General features: G+C 36.5%; 1 protein-coding gene across 9 annotated transcripts in view; it reads right to left on the reverse strand.

Annotated features, from left to right (window-relative positions):
- Positions 1–7,789, reverse strand: part of PRUNE2 (prune homolog 2 with BCH domain) — a 110,708-nt gene extending 102,919 nt beyond the window's left edge. For 7 of the 9 annotated variants that reach the window (XM_029962906.1, XM_018080972.2, XM_018080975.2 and 4 more), the window contains exon 1: positions 910–1,012. The gene's annotated coding sequence lies outside the window, so the exon portion shown is untranslated. Of the gene's footprint in view, positions 1–909; positions 1,074–2,510; positions 2,714–3,186; positions 3,292–7,762 lie in introns of those variants that run through there. The other 2 variants (XM_029962911.1, XM_029962907.1) reach the window with 2 other exon arrangements.
- Positions 7,790–8,716: the final 927 nt, after the last annotated feature.

An 8,716-nucleotide genomic window follows, 5' to 3' on the forward strand; every position in this document is an offset into this window, starting at 1 on the left:
CTGTGTTACTGTTAATGCTTATTCTATAGAACATTAAAAAAATAAATTAACTTTTGTAATTTCTCATAACATGCTCATTGCATTATTTATCACAGTGATCACTACAATGACAAGCCAAGATTGCAGTAGCTTCTGAAATCAAAGTGTACACAAGTTTTCATAACCCTCATTAAACATGCCCACACTAATTTCCTAAAAGGGCATTTAACAGTTGCACATCAATCAAAACCTAAAACTACAAAATTTATTAAACACTATGAAAATTCAGTAAATAACTTAAAAGCAGTGATCAGTTCTTTTCAACCCTGGTTTTATCTCCAACTGAAGAGTTCTGGTGCAGCAAACAAACTGAGAAAATTAATAAAAACAATGAACTATGAAGACAGAGCAGAAAATACTTCTGCTCGCCCCCTCTTTGTACTCTACTGGGCATACAATAAAAGAGAAAGGGAAAGCACAACAAAGATTTGGTAACAGTGGTTTTAAATAGTAGAAGTTTGGCATCATACCATTAAAAATTATTCTATTAAAAAGTACGACCATTGGGAGGGAGAAGCTTTAACGTGTAAATATTAGATTCCAATCCATATTGTTGTCCACAATGCCCCTGGAATCAACGAACTGCACAGCTTTTCCAGCTACCCAGCTGGTGTGTCGACAGCTCCATCTAATATTCTTGTCTAGTGATACAGCAAAGACCTCTCATGCCTATTTTTAAATGCACATTTTTAATATTCAATATAATGTTACTCTTTAACAAACTCTTTACTCCCTGCTTCTTTTATGAAGCTTCCCGTGGTCTTTAAAGGGATTGTTAACCAAAGAATGGATCACACTCTTTCTGCATGAGCAGATTCAGAAACACTCCATTAAACCTTTCAGTATTTAATATAAAGAGTAATCTCTCACCTCTGAGGAGATAAGCCAGTTGCTGAGTGATTAACTCTGGTGCCTTTTGAAGAATCTCTTTTACGACTAAAGAGGAAGAACATGCTTGTAACTCCAGGCTCCTGTCACATTGCTCATCTGGATTGATGACTTTGACAACAGCTGATTCCAAACTTTTATCGTCACTATCAAGCAAATTCAAAAGTTATATATATTTATCTTTCTAGCTGTTTAGACAACCCAGTAAAAAGAGTGAAACTTTTTCTTAAATTCTGGACTAAAACACTATTCCTATTGCTACTTGAAGTCTGCTATAAAGCTAAAGAATGTCACAAGGCGTAGTTCTTTTATTGCTTGATACATTCATCATCATCATCATCATCATCATCATCACGGCTGGGCTTCGTGAACGAATATTTGGGAAGGGCTCTACCCATGTTTGTTACAAGTGCATTGGTGGCTAAAAAGGCCAATACGAGATAGACATGTCCGGTTGCAGCTTGATACATTACTAAGACTTAAATGTTTACATTTCCTTCATCAAAATCTATAAAAATAAATAATTTAAAAAAAAAATTCTACATATGCTGAAAATATCCCTCTTTATATAGAGAAGATCTTGCATTTTCTCCATTGAATATTTTGAAAACCTACAAAAATACAGTATTTTTTTTGCATTTAGGCACTTTACATTTCTGTTTACAATAGCAGTAACAAAGCCAAACTAAGTTTAATAACAAAATGCTAATCATAATTCTTTAGAAAATAGAAACACAGAAAGAAATAGTAATAAACAAAAAGCAAATATTACAGACACTTTTTACTGTGAGAAGTGAATGATGCACCAAACTGATGGCTGGTAAAGAATCAACAGTTATAAGATTTATATTATTTCTCTCTTCAGATTTCCCCTACTTTTATTCTTATCCACAAACCTCTCAGAATAGGATGGGGCCATATCACAACAGGATGTTACTCATCTTCAATGAAGTTCTAAAGGGAGTTGGAAGTAAAAAAGAATTCTTCACTCTGGGCAAGACAGGCAGACCATTTTACAAAGGCTTCCTATAGAAGATTCACTATGGACTTGTAAATAGTCCCTCTTAAGAATAGGTATATGGACTACAGTCTCCCACAGAGCAACTCTGAGCCTCTGGCACTGATGACATTTTGAAAAAAATGTCGTAGTTGGTAAGGACTACAATAATCCATCAGCCCTCTTAACAGCACATATGGAAGTGTCTGGGCACCTCCAAATCAACAGAAGAGTTTTAAAGCTAAACTAGCTAAGAATCGGGAAAAAACTCTGATCTTTTATTTAATGGTCACATGAAACCTCCAGACTATCTGAACTAAATTAAAAAAATCTAATCTAAGCTGTGTGAAAATACAAGGTTCTTAAAAATGGAATTTCCATTAGAAGTGATGGAAATACAACTATTCAGCTTCTCACATTCATTGAATGTAAGGAGAGACAAAATATATTTTAACTTCCTTAGCATATCAATATTAATAGCAAAATATCAATATTACAGCAATATAAATATTACTGTAGAAAAAATGTAGTTTTTAAAACAGCTCAAACTCATGTAAGCCATTTTATTGTACATAAACCACAATACCTTGTCAGTATGTTGCTGTTTAAAAGTGTTAAAGACAACTTTCCTTCAGCATTCAGCTGGTGCAAATTGATTTCATCTCGGAAGATATGGAATGACTCTGGGATATTCAGCTCTTCCAGTATAAATTGTGTCTCAGTGAAATAGCTAAAGTCTCTTCTTGGTATGTTCAATACAGGTAAGCAAAGAACGTCAGGAGGACTGACCTGTAACACAGGTGCACATTTGTCAGAATTGCATAAAATAAGACCCATTTTTTAATAGGAAGATATTTTAACTGAGTGACTAATTAGAAACAGCCTGGATTTTCTGTTTGAGTTTTCCTTCCCCCTTTTACTTACTTAAAAAAAAAATTGCCTTTTTTTTTTGTTCATCTGCTTCTGTTTGCCTCCTACAGAGTGAGTGGGAAAGGCAGAAGAGAGAAAGTTTAAAGAATGAAGTACAGAGGTGATTTTTTGCTTCTATTCAATAAGCCACCTAACTGCTATTCAATAAGCCATTTCTTTGTATGGAGGAAAACGTAGATTATTTATATTTTAAAAACGCACCTCTAATAATAACAAAATCATTGTTCAGGATAAAATGTTTTTACAGTAAGTTTTAATTGACTTAACAATAAGATGCCTGTAACAACCTGGAACAAGTGAATTAAGACCACTCAGTCCAATTTTTTCATTACCTTGTCCAGAAAGTAGGCATAGGCCAAGGTAGAAATGAGCGAATCCAAATCACAGGGTTTATTCCCAAGAACAACATGGACTTTTTCCAAGCGTTTGCTCCTTTTCTGTAACAAATTACGAGACAATTGCAATGAGTGACAATGAGAAAAAAAAAAGCCAAATCACCAAGACATTCAAACACAAGTTAAGTATCAGGTGTTGTTTTCAGTTGGAGCACTTTTCAGCACTGGATGAAGGAATAGACTTACTGTGGGATCAGACATTCCTTGCTTTCACAGCTCCCAAGAAAGTCAAGAACTCTCAAGTTTCATAAGAGACCAAACTGTAGAACCCAAATGAGGTCTGACCTGACAGAAGTCCCTTTCGCAGCAAAGTAACAGATAAGCAGCAGCTTCAATGTACATGTGTAAAAGCTTTTCAAAACACCTCACAAATCTAGTAAGAAAAGCAGTCCTAAAGAATATGAAAATACACACAGTAAAACACACGCATACAATAAGCAGCAAATCATACTTTTATTTTTACCTTTTTTTCTTTACTCAGCTGAAATCAGCAAACAGACAAAGTAACTGGCTTTAACCCTGAATCTTCAGAAGCTGAACACAGCTGAAGCAACCATGGGTTTTGAGTTGTTCTCACTAGCAAAGGGAACTGAGTCTGTTCTGCACTTAATAAAATCAGGAGCCTTCCAAACAAGAGGAAAAGAGAGATCTACTGTGTGAAAGCAAAATATATCAGGGAAGTTTCTACCTTTTCATAATTGCACACGCAAAATATCAGGTGACAATATTCTCTTGTGCACACCATTAATGTCAAGCTAGCTGCACGGAAACATTACAGTTAATTTTCTTTCAATGAGCTATGCTTCTTAATTGGAGAAATATACCTGACTAAGCTAAGGGAGATGTTTCAGAACCAAACACATGCAACTAAATATTTTTGTTGTTGGCATTTACAGGCTGATGTACTTTTTGCTATCTTGAATTAGGATTCTGGACAGCAAAAAAGATTTCAGTCTTCCAACAGAAACATATAATTGTTTTATTTTCCCCAATAATTATAAATGTGCAATTTTTTTTAAACTAACCTTTTTTCTTTGCGTCTAGCCTTAGCTCTACCTGGATATAAGGAATTAATTTAGGTCTCTTTCCCTTTATGGAAAGCAGCCATCAAAAAATACCTCTGGGTAATAAAACCAGGACATATTTTCTTCATTCCCTGTGTACTGGAAAAGACAGTCAGCTTTCTGAAGAATACAATGACTGGAACAGATATGTTCATTTACGCTCTAAGTCTTCACTAGCAACAAACTGTCTCCATTTTCCTCTTTTCAATATAATTTTTGTAATATATTCTTATGCAGCATACATTTCCGATTGACCTGCCACCCTAAAGGATGAAAATAAAGTTCATGAGCTCATCCTTTTTTTTTAGTATTTTTTCAGTGAATAGAAGTCTTTTTCTTCAGGCTCATATTAACTGCATAGTAAATGACTCAGCTCTAAAAAAGAAGGAAATTGAATGAACTGACAAATTGACTATTAAATCTACAAAGTTACCCACCTCTAGGAATCCAGTGCAAACAACAATTCTAAAAACTTTCAAAAATTTGCTATTCTATCTCTACATATTCGGTACCTATAAAATTAATTGCCTCCGATTGCTCAGATTCCACAAAACACTATCCCATGTTGAACTAGCAACAGTCATACGTGTTTGTGATGAACACCAGACATATACATGTCATCAGGTACATGAGTATTTTCTCTTGAAAAGCGAAGACATTTTTAAATCTGCACACTTGTTTTTACAACTCACATATTAGCTGTAGTCTCATTACGCAGTTATATTGCAGTCCTAAAATCTGTAGAAAATCATGTAGGAGAACTACCGAAGATGGAAAATTGTCTTTGTCTTCAAAGCCATTTAAAAGAAAAAGAACAATTCACATTCCTAAAAAAAACCCAAAACCCCAAACAAATAACCCAGCATCTTTTACTCATTTGTATGTATTGGTATGCCTCACGCTCTTTATTGCCTCTTCAGGAATGGGGACAGAATAATTACATAAATACTGAAGAATTCTAAGGCTGAAAGTTTCTCGCTCCTACACTTAACTTCTGAGGAAATGACAAAAGCAGGACAATAAGGAGCAGAATACAAAGAGTATATAGTGGAGCATGAAGGATCTGGAGACCATCTCTTTGTAATCCAAACAGGTTAACTAGCCATCTGAGGACTGATTTTTTTACTCCAGCACACCAGAATATCATCAAAACATATAAACCAGGACTGTGGAAGGACAGGCTATCGCCTTGGACTCTTCTCAAGAGCTTAATAAGAACTCTGAGATGGAACTTACTAAACTGAGATTTTAATATGACAGACTAACAGTGAGAGGGTGTATTTCTTGGTCAGGCTGTTAACATACTATCACTCCAAACAACTGCTTTGTTCTTCCAGAATATTTTAGCCTAAGACAAAATATGCAGTCGAGTTAACCCATTAGCTACTGTCGAAGCAATGGGAATGAAAAATAAATTTCTGAAGGCTTTCAGTGGTTTCTGTTGCACACTGCCTTTCTCTGGTGACTCCTGAGAGAATATATTTTTGTTTCATCCACTTTGATTGGTTATTTTAATGACTGTACCTCTCCCTAAGTAAGAATCTGTACATTTCCACAAAATTACTTTGTTTCAGTCACTAATCTCTCATTTTTGACTTTTTGCACAGTGAATTTGCTATGGGTTTTTTCTAATAAAATATGAAAGCTATTCTATTAATGTTAAAATACAAAGTCAGCCTGTAGGCTTAGTAAGAAATTCACATTTCTATTTTGCAGATTTCAAGACCAAAATTGGCCAGAACGAACAGCAAAGACAGTCTCACATCCTGATGTGCCTCACATCCTGATGATGTAACACATGCTGATGAGAGAGAAAAGTGATAGTTAACATCTTGTTTTACCAGTCTGAAGAATTTTCTTCATTACGAGAAATGTAATTTTTGAAGGCATGCCTTCCAATATCAAATCACCTATAATCAAATTTATTACTAATGATAAAGTAAAACAATATTTTAAGAGTTGTAGAATATGTTTGGTCAGCTAATTGTTCTTGTAGTTCTGGAAACTCATAAAGGGAACAAAACATTACAAAAAGAACCTAAAATGCCACCCAATTATTACTAGAAAGCACAAGATGATGTTTGTTACTATAAATGAAACCCTCCATTTTCTGAACAAATATTCTTATCCACATAAATAATCTCTTCTCTGAAAGACAAGTCTGATTTTATGATCCTTGCCGGAACCTTCCAAATTCTATGATTCTATGATACCTTCCTAAAAAACTGCATAAATTTGATATAGATAGAAACAGACCAGACCTGCAGACAATCTGCACCAACCACATTTAGAAGTCTCATCCTAGCAAGTCCCATTAGAAGCAAAGTTAACAGGAAGGTTAGAACCATTGGGCTAAGCAGCAACTCCCATAAGCACACAGATGCAACTCCAACCACACATCAGCTATGGTCTGAGAGCCACCACATGCAAAACTGACCAGCTGAAGACATCTCTATAGCGAAGCAACTAAACAGGTACTTGCTATCTCTGACACAGCTCAGTATATTAATACTGAATTATTTATCTTATTCCCCAGTGATAACCACTAAAACAGCTCAGTGACACAAAACCCACACCAACCAATTCATATGGACAATACTTTCTACTCCAAGCATCTTTATTATTTGAACTGTGGTTTTATCTGTTGCCAGAATCATTGACAATATATTTCAATATATTTATATTTTAATAGATTATTCAAGACAGCATCTCCCTCATTCTATTTTAACACAGGAAACCTTCTTGTACCAACAATACAGATGCTCAATCCGAAATCTGTGCATCCGGTAAAAGATAACTGCCAAACTGCAGAATGCTACTGCAAACATTCATCTTAGCATAAGCTATCCTAGGCCTATGAAAGCAACATTTTTAACCCTCAATCTGATTTGTAGCATCTTAGAAGTTGAAGAATTCAGTACCTTCAGCATGACATCACTTCCTCAAATAACTATTACTGGCAAAAAGGTATCACTATCCATGAGCAAAAATCATGAAATACTCTTTCAGGAACCACCAGGTCTTGTCTGTAACCACAATGCGGCTTACTACAACTTTTAAAGTAATCAAAACCTAGCAAAAAGGAGAGCACTGATAGATGTGGATTTATGTTATGAGGAATAACTGAATAAATTGTTACAAAACTATTTACGTATTCAATAAAATTATATTTTAAAATCAATGGAGCCCTCAGAACCTTTCTTTTCATCTTTCAAGGCTTAGATCTGAACTTATCCTTAATAATATAAACAGAACACTGACAAAATAAGTGTTCCTTGCGACATACTGCCTTTTTTTGTATATTTGGAACAAACATAAGCTATCCCTCAATTCCCACCTCAGACAAAGGTTTTCAAAGAGCATATAAAAGAAATGGCACTCTAGCTCAGGTGACTCCCTCAGCTCTGACACACTCATATGGGAAGTCTCCCCTGTTAATTTGGTACCACCTCTTCTGAGGCTGGGGAAACTGTCTCCTCAGATTCTATGGCTGCCTGTGGTTCAGGAACCAACAGGAATCCAGCATGAGCTACTGTCTGTCACTGTGACTTGATTTCTTACCTATTTTTTCTAGAAGAACAAGGCCCAAGGTAAGCCTTCCACTGACAGTCCTCACATGCTGTTTTAAAGATCTTAGAATCACAGAATGGTCTGGGTTGGAAGGGACCTTCAAGATTATCTAGCTTCAACATCCCACCCATGGGCAGGGACATCTTACATTAGACCATGTTTCTTCCAGCCCCATCCAGCCTGGCCTTGTACACTTACAGGGATGGGGCATCCACAGCTTCTCTGGGCAACCTGTTCTATTGCCTCACCACCCTCACAGTAAAGAATTTCTTCCTAATATCTAATCTAAACCTGCCATTTTTCAGTTCAGGACCATTCCCCCCTGTCCAATTACTACATGGCCTTGTCAAAAGCCCCTTTCCAGCTTTCTTGTAGGCCTCCTTTACGTACTAGAAGGGTGCTCTAAGGTCCTCCTTGAAGCCTTCTCTTCTTCAGCCTGAACATCTCCAACTCTCTCAGCTTGTTTTCACAGGACAAGTGTTTCATCCCTGTGATCAACTTAATGGCTCTCCTTTGGAATCACTCCAACAGGTCCACCTCCTTCTTACATTGGGGAGCCCAGAGCTCCAGGTTGGGGTCTCACCAGTTGAGTAGAGGGGCAGAATCACCTCCCTCGACCTGCTGGCCATGCTGCTTTTGATGCAGTCCAGGATGTAGTTGGCTTTCTGAGCCCCAAGTGCACATTGTTGAGTCACATTGAGCTTTTTGTCCATAAACACTCCCAGGTCTTTTTCCTCAGGGCTGCTCTCAGTCCGTTCTCCACCCAGCCTGTATTTGTATTTGGGATTGCCACAGCCCAGGTGCAGGAGCTTGCACTTGGCCTTGTTGAACTT

The sequence above is a fragment of the Manacus vitellinus genome, unplaced genomic scaffold (genome assembly GCF_001715985.3).
Source record: "Manacus vitellinus isolate BGI_N305 unplaced genomic scaffold, ASM171598v3 scaffold_50_pilon, whole genome shotgun sequence".
NCBI lineage: Eukaryota > Metazoa > Chordata > Aves > Passeriformes > Pipridae > Manacus > Manacus vitellinus.